This window comes from Neovison vison, chromosome 7 (genome assembly GCF_020171115.1).
Source record: "Neovison vison isolate M4711 chromosome 7, ASM_NN_V1, whole genome shotgun sequence".
NCBI classification, from domain to species: Eukaryota; Metazoa; Chordata; class Mammalia; order Carnivora; family Mustelidae; genus Neogale; species Neogale vison.
In genome coordinates this window covers 206454819-206466148 of record NC_058097.1, presented here as the reverse complement: position 1 = coordinate 206466148, position 11330 = coordinate 206454819, and positions in this window count along the sequence as shown.

Below are 11330 nucleotides of genomic sequence, written 5' to 3'. Positions count from 1 at the left end.
GATCTGTGGGCAGCGTTGTGTGTCCTAAGCCCTAGGTCTGGGTCAGGCTCCATGGCAGTGCCGGGCACAGGGTTTGCTCCGTGGCAGTGCCAGGCACAGGGTTTGCTGTGGCTGCCACGCCCACCTGCCCCTTGCAGGAGCCTTTGCCCTCCCCCACCAACCTCCATTCAGGCTGGTTTTGACGCATTGTTAAAATGTCAGAGTTGACCGTTGCAACACAAAACGTTTCTGTTTCTCATCCAGGGAGACCTTGTTAGGATGATGTTTGTAGCTGGTTGCTTGAAGAATGTTCTACATTTGGCCCGGACAGGGTAACCCAAAAAAAAAGGGAAAAAAAAAAAAAAAGCGCCAAGCCAAACATCTTCCCAGGCTGTGAAGGTGGTCTTGCTGGTAACCTGCGGGCCACAGCCCTTCTGGAGGAGCTGCCCAGCGCTGAGGGTTCCCTTCCGGGTGGGCACTGAGCAGGGAGCCCCGTCTCTCATTTTGGGGTTAGGGGGCAACATGGCACAGGATGGAGCCCCAGTGTGGACCAGGTCAGTTTGGGGGTTCATTCAAGATTCACCCCATATGGGCTGTGTGGCTCCTGCCTCTGTTTCCCCATCTGTAAAGTGGGTGAATAACAGGACCTGCCACCCCCCCCCCCGAGTTGCTGTGCAGGTGAAAGGCTTTAAGGTCCCAGGGCCCCCAAAACCGCCTGGCACGTGCGTGCTCAGGGAAGGTCTGCAAAGCTGTAGACGTCAGGAGGGGCAGGTGCCTCGGGAGGGTTTGACCCACAGCCTTGCCCATGCGGGGCCCTGGGGAGGGCGCCCGGGGCCTCAGGAGCCAGTCAGCCCTGCGTGGGCACACCTGGCTTCCTTGGGGATAACGGGGCTCACCCTCACCCCCTGCTGGTGGGCCAAGGACGGGACCAGCCCGCTCTGTGTTTACCCGGATTGTTTGGACCGTTACCCGAGGGACCGGCGGGCTGACGGGCACCGTGCTGCTTTGGGACGTTGGAGGCCCGAGTTATAACCTGGCACTTAAAGGGACCTGTGGTGTGTGCTGGGAGCATTGCAAAAGCCGCAGCCTTATTTGGTCTGGAAACTTCTCTGCTTGGAGGAAAAGGGGGGCGAGGAGGCAGACGGCTCATCTGGGCGGGTGGATCTGGGGCTGCCGGGACACCGTGTCCAGTGCGAGGACTGTTTTGCTCCCTTGTCCTGCGTGCGGCTGCCTGGCCATTCGTCTCTCAGCCCTGCCCTCGTGGCCGGTGTGCTGCCGTCGCCAGATCATAAAGCCACCCCTGCAAGCCTGCGGCTCTGCGGACGGCGGGGGACGCAGACGGCTCTGCCCACCGCCGCCCCACCCGCTCCCTCGTACCCGGTGCGGCGATGAGGCCGCACGTTCCCTGCTGTCCTTGCTTTGAGGACACTTTATGTATTCATTTAGTTATTTACTTGTTTTTTTAAGACACTTTTAGGGGCACCTGGGTGGCTCAGTGGGTTAAGCCTCTGCCTTCAGCTCAGGTCATATCTCGGGGTCCTGGAATCAAACCCCACATACAGCTCTCTGCTCAGCGGGGCGCCTGCTCCCCTCCCTCTCTCTCTGCCTGCCTCTCCGCCTACTTGTGATCTCCGTCTGTCAAATAAATAAAATCTTTTAAAAAAACTTTTTTAATTAAGTTTTTTGAGATGGCACAAGTTGGGGGGCAGAGGGAGAGGGAGAAGCAGACTCCCCACTGAGCAGGGAGCCCGATGTGGGGCTCGATCCCAGGACCCTGAGATCATGACCTGAGCCGAAGGCAGACGCCTAACGACTGAGCCACCCAGGCATCCCCATTTACTTGTTTATACAGGTTTTATTAGACTTTTTTTTTTTAAATCATGCATAGACTTGGGACTTCATCAAAGGTTTTTTGTGCCCTTTGAGATGGTCCTTTATTCTGTTAATATGGCCTCTAGTACATTAATTGATTTTCTTTAAAGATTTTATTTATTTTTTTATTTATTGGGAGAAGCAGACTCCCCGCTGGGCAGAGAGCCTGATGCAGGGTTCGATCCCGTGACCCTGGAATCATGACCTGAGCTGAAGGTAGAGGCTTTAACCACTGAGCCACCCAGGTGGCCCACATTAATTGATTTTTGAATGTTAAACCAAGCTCAAACTCCTGGATAAATCCCACTCGGTCATGGTGTTTAATTTAAGTACGTGTGGCTGATAGGCTATGTGGTCGGGCGTATTTGGAAACCATCATTTTGGGGTCTGCTCTGAATCGGAAGTGACTCTCCTTCTATGGGACAGCTGTGCTTGGGTTCTTATCATCAAATGAGACAGGGATTCTAGGACTTCGAGAAACAGACCCCGAAGGGTTTCTTGTGCCCCTTGTTCCCCACTGAGCGCAGTGCCCAGACCGTCCTCGGGGAACGCACGCGTGTTCACCCTCGCCCTGAGCATGCACCTTCCGCATCAGGCCCCCGCGTCCGACCGTGCAGGGGGAGCTTTGGGGCCGAGTTGGGGCTGCTGTTCTCCATTGAGTCGTGCCCTCAGGCTGTGGCCACTCAGAGGAAGGGACACCAGCTTCCAGCTTGCTCAGCGCCGCTGCAGGGGCTGCTGGCGGCCCTGGCTGTGGGCTGGGAGGGGGTGCGAGAGGGAGATCACACAGCCCACCCTGTGCAGGGAGTTTCTGCTCCATCCTCTGTCGCAGATGAAGGAGCGTCCTGGTGTCTCTTATACTCGTCCCTCGAGTCGAGAGGACAGAGTGGACCGAGCTTGTGGCTTGCTCCTCCCTGTCCTCCTCTGTCCCCTCCTCAGAGATCTTCGGGGCGGAGCCGTAGCAAAGCCCCTCCAGCCCGCTAGCTAGGTCTCCGAATGTACGGGAAAACACATTCCTGCGGGTGGCCAGAGGGTCGTTGAGCGGGGAGGGCCCCTGCAGCCAGGAATGACTTTCCTCTCCCTCCACCGAGCCCACATGCAGCTGTCTTCCAGGCCAGGCAGCAGTCCGCCACGGCTTGCTCGGGACAACCGTCGTGGTCTCGTGGCATTCATTCCTGAGCGGTGAGGCAGCAGGAGGCTCACCCCACGGGCACGTCCCCAGGCCCCAGCATGGAGGGCAGCTCGCTTCGTAGGAGGTCAAGGTGACATGGCAAGTTTATGCTGGGAGGCACGGCCCCCCTTCGCCCCCGTCTGGCCTGACTCAGACTCAGCAGCGACACACAAAATGGAAAAAGTTTTAAAAACATGGAGCCACATTCCAAAGAAGATAAACATCTCCATGTTCCAGAAACCCAGCAGGGCAGGTAGCGGTGTGGACACCGTGGGCCTGCCAGGTGCTTCCCCGTGGGTGACAGGGACAGACAGGGCCGATTCTCAGGGGGGCTCAGAGCCCAGGTCCCACTCTGAGGCTAGAAGCTGGGGCAGGATTTCCTGACTCAATAGAGGAGAAAAGGCTGTTCCCGTTACCAAGGGTGCATGAGACGCTTACCCGTGCCCGTGGGTTCTGGGGCTCAGGAACTCGGACAGGGCAGACTTCCGAGGCCAGCCCTTTGCCTCCTGTGGGATCAGCAGAGCCGCCGTGGGGTCACGCTGATGGCAATGGTCTCCAGCTAAGACCGTGTCTTCTCTGACTAGTGCTGAGTCTGCCTGTGGCCGTCCTTCTCCCCCGTGGCCTCTCCCAACAAACCCCACACTCTGGAGTCCGGTCCCAGGCTTGTATCCTGCAAACCAGACCTGAGCCCCTCTGCACAGCCTCGGGCTCTAAGTGCCGGGCGCTCGCTGAAGGTCCCCAGCTGTGGTCTGCTGGGCTGTCCTCCCCCAGCTCCGAGTGACCACCTACTCACATCCCATTTAGGGATCTAAGAGGCATCTCAGACTCATGTCCCAACCCGAGTGGCCTGGTGTGCCGCCTGGCCGTGGGCTGAATTGTGATCCCCAAGAGATACGTCTGCATCCTCATACCCAGAACCTGTGTGGGTGCCCTTCTTTGGAGAAAGGGTCTGCAGAGGTCGTTAAGGATCTTGAGATGGGCTTGTTCTGGGGGCCGGTGGGCTCTGAATCCAATGACAGGTGACCTTCTGAGAGACACACAGGGGACAGACACACAAGAGGAGGAGATGCCCGTGGGAGGTCAAAGGCAGAGGCCAGGGAGCGCCCGGGGCCCCCAGAAGCTGGAAAAGGCAAGGAGGACCCCATCCCCCACCCCGGAGCTTTGGAAGGAGCGTACCCACATCTTCATTTCGGATTTCCAGAAACCATGAGTGAGTAATTTTCTGTTGTTTTCAGCCATCTCGTCTGTGGCCATTTGTCACGGCCACCGCAGGACAGTCACACACCTTCCAGATCTGCGCCTCGTCCTCCAGGCCCCCAAATGCTTGTGGTCACTATGTACCTCTCTGCCCTGCACCCCGATCTGCCAACCGCTCCTCTTTGCTCAGGTTTCAAAACCTGCTTGCCTGTCCCCGGACCCCAGCAGCGGCCTCACCCCAGGGCCGCGGTGTTCCCACCACACGCTTCTGCTCCAGATGCCCCTTTCTCCTCTGCTCTCCGACTCTGGGCGGACGCTCCGGAGGGGACTGGGAGTGGGGAGGAGGGCCTGTGGTCCTGTCCTTCCCTGTCCTTCCCAGCATTCCCCCTGTGGCAGCTGCCTCCTGTCCGGGCCTCTCCTGGTACTTCCCAAAGCAGCTTCTCGCCTGACCTCAGAGGCCGCGCGGTGCCCCTGGAGTTCTGTGGGACTCGTCCTGTGAGCTCCTGAGTTCTGGACACCCTCTCTGTCCCCATCCGTCCTCCCCGTGCTGAAGGTGGTGGCTGCTTCCCGAGGTGATTCTCTCTGTGAATCTCAGTGTCCCAGATCAGATCCCGTGGTTCGGGGCACCTGTTGTGGCTTCCCTTGTTCCTGACCAGATCCCAGAGGATCCCCCGGCCTTCCAGCCTCCTGCCTTGATTCTCAGCTGGGCAGGCAGAGCGGCCATCCTGGACGCAAGAGGGGTCTCTGGAGTCGGGCGGACGGAACGCGGAGCTTGATGGGAACGGCCCGCGCGTGTCGGCCCGCACCGCCAGCTTCGTGCTCCGTTTTCGTCTTCCCAGTGGCCGGCCGTGAAGTCCACGTGCTAGGTGGTGGGCCGGGCGGTGACCAAGAGTGAAACGAACGGACTGGAAGGTGTGCAGGGCCATCAGAGTGAACAGATGTGGTTCTGTGCAGGGAAGCCCTGTGGGGTTAGGCCTCCGTGCAGGGGTCTGCGCGTGTGGTGCCCACGTGGCTCTTTCTGTGACCCCCACCCCGGGGCGGGAGCATTGGCCTCTTGGAGCTTTCCAGGCGTCCCTTGTTGAGTGCGCCACCTGGGTGCCCCCCTCGGTAGCTAGGGCGGTGTCTCTTCATGCTTCTGTCCAGGAACATTTTCTGCACCCTTGTGCTGATTCCTCTGCTCTTTTTAATTTTTTTTTAAAGATTTTATTTATTTGAGATTGAGAGAGAGACAGAGAGAGAGCATGAGCGGGGTGGGGGGAGGGAGGAGGGGGAGAGGCAGGAGAAGCAGGCCCCCCGCTGAGCAGCCCCCTGCCCCGGACTCGGGGCTCGATCCCAAGACCCGGGATCATGACCTGAACCGAAGGCAGGTGCTTAACCGACTGAGCCACCCAGGCGCCCCTTCTAATTAGGTCGTAAACATTTGCCCACGTTTTTATGGTTGAAGAACTATTTCCTGTGTCCCTCTGTGTCGCGCCTTGTCTTTGGTGTTGGGGGGTGTTGGTGTGTTGTTTGAGGTCTGCTGCTTCCTGCCTCATTTTTGTTCCATATTCTTTCTGTCTCCCGTTGGCATGAGGACTGTCCCCAGATACCCGGTAGTCACGTGCTCGTGCCCAGGGAGGGACCGGACTCCGGGCGTGCCCTCGGGCCTCACCGACCCCTTCCTTCCTCCCTCACACCGCCGTACCCCGCCTCCCGGGCCCCCGGGGCCCCCGGGGCCCCCGTCCCCGAGCCTTCAGGGAGCGCGTGGTGCGTGTCTGTTTCGCGAACCTCCATCGGTGTGGGGGTTCCGTCCGTCCTCTGTACCCCAAGGCTCCTCTGTGACGTGAAAAGTCTTCTCATGGACACTGTGTAAAGTGAACCAGGGGGATCATTTTATCATTGCAACACTCGGTCACGAGCGGGAGTGTTTACTGGTAACGGGGGCACGTAGAACTGTGCACTCCGTGTCCCACTTCTGCGGAACACCTGTCTACGCACAAAAGAAGGTGACAAGGCGTAAGGCCAGATTGTGAACGTCTGTCCCCTTTGGGATTTGGTGGGATTCTTACTATCTTGTTTGCACTTGTCTTCCTTCAAGTTTCCGCTGATGCTGAGTACGGGTTTTGTCGCCGGAACAGAATGACTCCTATTGGCTGGCTTGGCGGCCGTCGGCAGAGCGGGTCACAGGCAAGGGCGGGCGGGATTCCCGCTGGGTCTGGGGTCCACGCGCACCATCTGGGGCCCCGTGTGGTCCATTGACTGTGGCTGTGGGTCTCACACGGGTCGGAGGAGGGGAAGGCAGGTGACGGGGAGAGGAGACAGGCCCCAGCTGTGTTGTAGGAAGATGGCTCTGGGGAGACCATGAGGAGCAGGTGCCCGGGGTGAGTGGGGATCGCATAGGGGGCCCTGCTGGGAGGGCAGCAAGAGTGTGTGGGGGCGCTGGGCAGGGTGGCGAGGCCCAAGTGTAGAACATTCGCGGCTTCGGGCATCAGAGCTCGCCCGGCTGACCCACGGTGGGCGCGAAGGGTGGGGAAGATCTTCAGGTTTCTGGCCCAGGTGAACCATGAGTGGTTGAGGAAGGGCCGCCCCAGTGTTCTTAATAATCATGTATTTCTTTCGCTTTTAATCCGCACGTGCCGCCCAGAAGTTGTGCGGGCTCAGGGATGTATGCGTATGAGGAATTCTGGATTTTCCAGTCCTGTCGGGCCATGTGGCACCTGCCGGCCGTCTGTTCTGCGGGAGTCCCTCCGGGCTCACCGTGGGCGGCACCGGGCAGGGGACAGACGCCCGGAAGGCTGCAGCCTCTTGGTGGAAGTGAAGCTTCCTGGGAGCTCTTTGTCTTCTTCAGGGAGAGGGTCCCCGTCTGAGCTCTTCCCCTTGCTCCCCCAGAGTCTGCCTCCCGGGGGTGCCAGTGCATGTGTATTGGGTGGCAGAGCCGTGTGTGTGTGTGTGTGTGTGTGTGTGTGTGTGAGGGGCTGGTTAGGACTCCTGGCCTGGCTCTCGACAGCCCCCCACCCCAGACCCACTCCCCGGGCGCTGCTTTTTTTTGTGGAGGTAAAATTCACAAAACCTAAAACTAACCGCTATAAGGCGTGCGGTTTGGTGGGCTTCGTAAGGATGTACAGCTATTATCTGTGGCCCCAGAACGTTCTCACCACCCTACAAGGAAGCCCCGTATCTGTTAGCAGTCACCTCTCCTTCTGCCCCCGGGCGCCACAGGCCTGTCTTCTGTCTCTATGCATTCGCCCAGTCTGGACATTTCTCGTATACGGACTCATACGCTCCGTGGCCTTCTGTGTCTGGCGGCTTTCACTCAGCAGAGTCGCTTTAAGGCTCACCGACGGCTCAGGATTTCCTTCCTCTGCTCGGCTAAACACGATTTCATTGTATGGCCAGACCCCACTTCATGGATCGTTCCTAGTCATGCACTCAGTTGGGTACATTTTTGGCCGTGGACATCCGTGTACATGTTTTTACGTGAACGTGTTTTCACTTGTCTCAGGTGGTCAGTTTGAGTCCCCTTGACTATTTTTTTTAAGATTTATTTATTTATTTTAGAGAGGGGTGGAGGGGCAGAGGGGGAGAGAGAGTCTTTTTTTTTTTTTTAAACGATTTTACTTATTTATTTGAGAGAGAGAGAGTGAGAAAGCATGAGAGGAGGGAGGGCCGAGGGAGAAGCAGGCTCCCCACTGAGCAGGGAACCCCATGGGGGACTTGATCCTGGGACTCCAGGATCATGACCTGAGCCGAAGGCAGTGGCTTAACCAACCGAGCCTCCCAGGCGCCCGGGAGAGAGTCTGAAGCAGACTCTGTACTGGGCACGGAGCACGGTGAGGGGCTCAGGCTCGGCCCCGAGATCAGGACCTGAACCGAAACCAGGAGCTGGATGCTGGATGGATTGCGCCATCCCAGCGCCCCCACCCCACCCCCGACCCCGCCGTCCTCCCCTGACTTCTTGAAAAGCGCCCAGACTTCCAGCCTGCCTTGTCCGCCAGGTTCTTCGTGACGCCCACTCCTTTGGCCCTTACTCTCCTCGGTGAGGGGCGTGTGCTCGCTAGCTCCATATTTCAGGTGAGGAAACTGAGGCACAGGCCGACGAGAAGACTTGCTGACTCTCCCTGGCCGGTCTGGCCTCCCCGCCTCGGCTCCGCAGCTCTGAGGTCGCCTCCCTCCGAGCGAGCAGAGCGCGGCTAGTGCCTGTGTGGGCTGGGCCGGGCTTGCTGGCGGGCCGGGGGACGCGTGCGGGGCACTTGCTGACCACCAAGACACGGGAGACCGTTGTCCAGGAGGTGCCCGTGAGGGACCGTGACCGAGGAGGACACCACGCGCTGCAGTTAAGGCTCGAGGAAGGTCCCCGTGGGAGAGGCGTCTCCACACCTGCGGTCCCAGTGGTACCCACGCGTAGGGAGCCTGCCGGACGCTGGTGCACACTGCCTGCTCGCAGCAGCCCCGGAGAGGAAGCGGGGGCAGAGCCACGGCAAGGTCCCAGGAGGCTTAAGGACCAGAGCCGGGATCAAATCCGTTTCCAGCCGAAAGTTAGGATTTTAGTCACCGGCTACACTGCTTCCCCCAGCCTCCGAAACCTCATTTTGCGACCGGAGCCGTGCCTTGTTATAATGGTTCTCCTCGGGAAAAAAAAAAAAAAAGTGAAGAAATCATGATAAAAACTGCCCATGATATGCTAACTGAGCCCAGCTGTTTTAATATTTTGCAGATTACCCTCCGCACGCTTCACACGTTTGCACGGTTGCCATCAAACGTTCCAGGCCCGTGTGAGCTCCACTATTTCTCACCGAATGAGACACAAACGTTTCCCATATTGTTTGTATTTGTCACAACTGTCGTTCTAAATAGCCTCCTGGGGTTGCATCGTGTGGTTCCCCATAATTTGGTAAACCACTCCCCCTGGTGTTTCTTATTTAGATGAATCAGCACGTAGAGCCACCGGCCAAAATCTGGCCCACCACCGCCTTTTTTGTATGGCCCGCAAGCTAAGAATACGTTTAACTTTTTTAAATGGTTGGGAAAATAAAAGTCAAAAGAAGACCTACGTAGTGGTATTAAATGTGAATTTCAGTGTCTGTTGGCAAAGTTTGATTCCAATGTGTTTCCCTGTGGCTGTTTTTGACTGAAGTGGTGGTGCCAGGTAGCTGTGGGGACTGGGTCGTCCTCAAAGACTGCAATGTTTCCTATCCTGGACTCAGGACGGAAAAATGTTTGCTCACTCCCGAGTAAGATCGTTTATGATTTTTTTTTGGATTCTTCATTTCTTCAAAATATATTGTGAAGTGGCAGGTGCTATCCAATCCTGGGGTACAGTGGGGCGTGGAGTGAACAGAGCATCAGGGTTCCTGATGCCTTTGGGAATGGAATGTTCTGGAAGTGATGCTGGATGGGGTGGGGAGAGGGACAGTGAAGTCAGAGTATCTCAGAGAGTGGCCAGGGGAAAGTCCTGGGATCCTAGAAGACCTCTCCAAAGAGGTAACACCTGCGGAGATGATATTGGAACTGAGATCTAACGTTGAGAAGGGGAAGCCATGCAAAGATCATGGAGAGGAGGGACTGCAATGTTAGCCGAATCCCCATCGGGGGTGATCATTTCGGGGTGTGTAAGTCAAACCATAATGCCGTACACCTTAAACTTGTAGAGAGATGCATGTCAACTAGTTCTCAGTCCCACCGGCCGAAGAGGAGTAAGTGCAAAGGCTCAGAGACAGGAACCCGGCGGGCACTGTGGAGGAGTCAGTAGGAGGGAAGTGTGAGCGGGACAGAGTGATTGGAGGGTCCAAGTGGGTGCGACCTCAGAGACCATGGAAGGGAACTTGGATTTTGCTTAGAGCCACCCTGTATGAGGTCCTTGGCAGACCCCCAGGATTGTAGAAAACAGCCTGCAGGGACAGAGAGAGTGCAGGTTTGATGGAGAGAATTGGGCGGATGCAGAATATTTTGGGTGTTGGAACCTACAGGGTTGCTGAGAGACTGTGGGAGATGAGGGGTTGAAGAGAGGGGTTAAGACACCTCCTCATTTTTTTTTTTAAGATTTTATTTATTATTTGACAGACAGAGATCACAAGTAGGCAGAGAGGCAGGCAGAGAGAGAGGAGGAAGCAGGCTCCCCACTGAGCAGAGAGCCCAATGCGGGGCATGGTTCCAGGACCCCGGGATCATGACCTGAGCTGAAAGCAGAGGCTTTAACCCACTGAGCCACCCAGGCGCCCTTTTATGCACTTCCTATGCACAGCCTCAAACACTCTCATAAAACTAAAAACCCCTCTTTCTTGCTTTTTGCTATTAGTGGCCTTTAGAGAGTGAAGGTATGGTAGAGTTGTTGTTGTTTTTGGGTTTTTTTGGAAGACTTTTCTTTATCCGGTCTCAGACTCCGGTTGATGGTTGGACCGGAGGCTGAGGATCGTTTTCAGCCTGACGCTGGAAGGCAGTATTTTCTGCGGCTTCCTGCAGCACCCTGCACGGTCTGTTTCCTCGGAGTTTCTTTCTCCATTTTGTTTTCCCATCTTGTCTTTCATGTTTAAACTTACCCTGGAGATCTTCGACTCTATTTTTATTTAAGAGTACGGTACTAAGAGCTGATGGATAATTCTGTGGATGGGGGTGCCGGCTGAGTTGATTACTGGCTTCACTATCAGTTTATAGAGAAGGGACCACTGGTTTTTGTAAGAAAGCCCTACGCACACTCTGTAGGTCTCATCTCTTGGATAGGCCATTTTGCAGGATGGGAGACAGGATAATGGTCCCCCAAGGATGTTTTTGTCACTCACAGCCTCACCATTAAGGATGTGAGTGACCTTAATGGTGAAGGGACTTTGCAGATATAATTGAGCATCTTGAGATGGGGAGGTGATTCTGGGTTGTCTGGGTGGACTTAATAAATCCTTGAAAGAGGGAGGCAGGCCTGGGAGAGGAAGGTGATGGGGTGTAGCAGAGAGAGTGAGGTGAAGGGGGCGGCTGACCGGCTTTGATGATGGAGGAGGGCAATGGCCTCCAGAACCTGGAAAAGGCAAGGAAACAGATTCCCTTCCACAGCGCCCAGGACGAACTCAGCCCTGCTGATCCATTTTAGATTTCAGACCTCCTAAACCGTAAGATTATAAATTTGTGTTGTTTGAAGCCACTCAGC